Below are 3,959 nucleotides of genomic sequence, written 5' to 3'. Positions count from 1 at the left end.
TCAAGTGAAGGTTTGTTGAACCGATAAATTGTCATTTGCTTAAGTGGGCCCCACAGATCACCTAGACTAACATTAAAGCCCCATTACTTGACATTATTTGGTGTTATAATTTCTGAAATAATATTTTTTTGAAGAATGTATTGATGAAAAAAAAAACTTTTTTAATTTATGTGTAATATTGTTTTATTGAAAAATTTGTGGTTATAAAGAAGGGAAAAAAAATGTGTTATAATTTTAATAGGGCTTAAATGGGGGCTAAATAGCATCACTCGTAGTACATTCATTCAAATAACATGTCCTGAAGAATGTATTGATGAAAAAAAAAACTTTTTTAATTTATGTGTAATATTGTTTTATTGAAAAATTTGTGGTTATAAAGAAGGGAAAAAAAATGTGTTATAATTTTAATAGGGCTTAAATGGGGGCTAAATAGCATCACTCGTAGTACATTCATTCAAATAACATGTCCTGAAAAAAAAAAAAAAAAAAAAATGGTCTATTGGCAGGTTCTGTTTATTTTTGGGTTAGTTCACCATAACAAATAGAAAAAGACAATTCTAGCAAGTCATAAAATTCTGGGATTTGAGGGAAAGTTGGTTGTCTTCTTGTCCGGGCTTTGTCTAATTAAATAAAGAATAAAGCTGCAGAGCCCGGGATTAAATCCTGGGCTCCGATCCAGGGCCGAGGTGGCCAAATCTCGGCCCCTGGATGTGTGTATGTGGGGGGCCCCCACATGAAAATGATCAAGGGCCGAGGTGATTGCCACCTCGGCCTTGGAGCAGAACCCGGGATTTCTGTAGCGTGATTCTTAAACAAATGAAACCATGAAATTCTGCGGTCAATTTTAAATCTGGAAAATTTGGACAGAGTATTGTAATCATGAAACTAAAAGAAGAACTCTGTAATATCTAACATATTGCGTTCTTCCTCCTCTTTCTATTTTTGCCAGTACAAAAATTTGTTCACTACGAGTATAAGAACCACTAATTAGCTCGGGAATGTAAGAAAAGACGCAATTTTTCTAAAAGGAGCTAATGATCCAGTCCCCAAGCTGACCAATTTCTTCACGAGCTAGCATATCACCGTAAGAAGTAGACAGAATGCAGCAAATTGAAGTTTCCAGGATGTCATCCATTGATTATGCTTCTGCATACAGAGGGCTTCCTCTTCTCACTACAGTGGCACCTACTGTTGAATCTCTTCCCAATGTGCTTGACAGCATATTTGTCTTCTTCCCCTTGAGAGTTTCAATGGCTAACAAACTAGATAACAAAGTTGACATAATGGCATATCTGCTCTTAGTGCGATGAGCAACACCATACCGGTCCTCGTTGCGAGACTTTACAATCAATGAAGCAACAATTCGGGCAGACCAAGAAAGAGCTGGTTATAGCTGGCAACATAATAAGCATCTCAATGTTAGATAATGCACATGCAAACAAAGGATGCGGATTAACTCCCTTTTGTTGTTACATTATTCCTTTTCAAGAAGCTTGGGTACCATGACCAGATGGGCCAGTTCTAGACCCCTCTAATTGGTAGCTTAAGAAACTATTTCAGATGTTAACGAGTTAAAATACATGCTGTAGCATAATAAACCCTCTTATATGCTTCTTGTTAAAGCATATGCCTGCAAAATATGACTAGAAGACGACAAAGAAATGGAGAAATACTATCTATTCACTAGTCTTTAATTAGATGCTAAACGATTTTCATTTTGAATAACATAAACAAAATTCCTTATTCCTTGGAGAAAGAACTAGGAATCATGTGCATAGCTTTATCATTTCCGAAACTAGTTGACTGGATCATTGAGTTATTGACGCGTACCTGGGAATCATTAAATGATTCATCGAGTTCCAATTCTCCAACCTGTTTGGCTAGTGAGCATCATTGATCAGACAACTGCAACGGGTTATTATCCATTGAAGTGTATTGTATACCTCTAGCCAAATTTATGGTGAATTGTTCCAATGGCCTCAAGCATACACCTATAACTCTTATATAACTGTCAGTCGAATCAAATAGTGAAGCTCGTCACCATTTATCAACATTACTCTCACTTACTATGCATAAGTCAAGATAAGCAAGATGTTGAAGAAGAGATCTTGGTCCACTCTCCTCTACTGTGGAAAGAAGTGGCTACTGATCCTCTTGGAGGTGCAAATGAAAACCTCTTTGCCTGGAGCTAGGGGTGTCAAAAAGGCTCGGTGGCAAGGGCGGCCCAGCTCGGGGCTCAGGCTGAGCCCATTTTGGGGAAACGGGCCGAGCCTGAGCCGGCCAGCGAGCTTTTATTATTTAAAAAAAAAAAAAAGAGAGGCAGCAACGTAGAATTATGCCAAGTTTTTTGTCTTTAAAAAAAAAAAAAAAAAAAACCGAGCCTGCCCGACTCGGCCCGTAAAAGCCCGAGCTGAAAGCTCGGGCAGAGCCGAAATTTTTTGGGCTCGTAAAAAAGCTCGACCATTTTAACTGAGCCGAGCTCGAGCCTAAAATTTTATGCTCGGGCTCGACTCGGTTTGGCTCCTTGACATCCCTACATGGAGCATCTACACACCCACAAAGATGTTACTTAAGCATATAAGTAGGGCACATCCAAGTTGGCGGAACAATCACATTGGGGGGCTCTGGAACCAAGCGTGGGGAGTTCGATTCCTGGTGGGAACCTTTGATCCAATAAAGGAAGAATTATTGGTGGATTAATCACCATGGAGGAGGCTTCCTTTGGGGAAGGAGTAAAAGCCATGTGGGAACTTGGGAACCAACAAGGGCACATCCTGCGATTTACCTCCCTTAGCAGCTGAGGGGCCGGAGGTTCAACGACGAGGATATAGTCTGGCGCAAGTTGAGACACCTCGTTAAAAAAAAAAATAAAAAAAAAAATAAAAAAATACAATGTCCAGTCTAAGATGGTCTGGTAGGCACTTTAGGAAATTCAAAATAGTCTTATGGAGCACTGCAAGAATCAAATTTATCAACAGAAGAAGTTAGTAGTAGGAGAACTTGGTGTAGATGATGGATCAATTCCCAACAAAGTATCACTACAAAACTTCCTATAAAGAAGTTGAGCTGCTTCGTAATGATATTTCCCACAGTAACCCGACTTATAGACTTGTTAAGTAGGAAAAAAGTCAGCACACCCGATACGAAGTAGCCAGCACATGAAAGCTTTAGAGCTTGTTCCACAGCTAAATGAAGCCCCATGAAGAAAGATTGATGCTGTTGACAAGAGTAATTGAGGTCAGTGAATACTGTTGGAAGAATTTTGTGAATAGTGACGCCGAAATAAGTATAATGATGGTGACAAAGCCGAGGCAAGAGTTGGACTCTTTGTCCTTAAGTCGAATTTGCCCCGCAACGGTGCCTACGGATTTCGACAATCGACTCCCAAGATACAACGGCTACACTTGTGTTTGTAGCACTCTAAAACACAAGTACAATGAACCAAATGTAGGCTTATGTACTCCACAGATGAAATGAAAGAAAATCAAAATAAATGAAATGATTTTGATTTTGGATAGAAGAGGGGATGAGAGACGTTTTTGCATATCAAACTGTGAGGAATAGGACACCCAAATGGTCCTATTTATAGACCATGAAGGGGTGTGGACGAAATGGTTGAGGCCAAACCATGCACCCTTTCCAAACAATGCACCTTTATGAAAAGATGTCTATTTACTAATGGTTGAGGCCTTTTTTCGTAATTTCTCATTCATCCGATATTGGTTTTCGAAATGCCAAATATACCCTTCAATACATGCAGAGAAATCAAAATTCTCTTTCGGGGGCGTTGCCCCCGACCCCCCACGAGGGGCGCTGCCCGTTTGTGCGCCCCGAAGCGGCGAAGTGGCAAACAATTTTACCTAAACGGATTGAGTCGAGCTTTTGAGTATTTGGCCGAATTCGATACGAACTTTAATCTATTTTCAATTCTCAATTTATTTAACCAATATCCAACAACC

General features: G+C 39.7%; 1 pseudogene; it reads right to left on the bottom strand.

Annotated features, from left to right (window-relative positions):
• Positions 1-1,021: 1,021 nt before the first annotated feature.
• Positions 1,022-3,959, bottom strand: part of LOC111366819 — a 4,273-nt pseudogene continuing 1,335 nt past the window's right edge.

This window comes from Olea europaea, chromosome 18 (assembly GCF_002742605.1).
Source record: "Olea europaea var. sylvestris chromosome 18, O_europaea_v1, whole genome shotgun sequence".
NCBI lineage: Eukaryota > Viridiplantae > Streptophyta > Magnoliopsida > Lamiales > Oleaceae > Olea > Olea europaea.
This window is presented reverse-complemented; position numbering and strand designations above follow the sequence as displayed.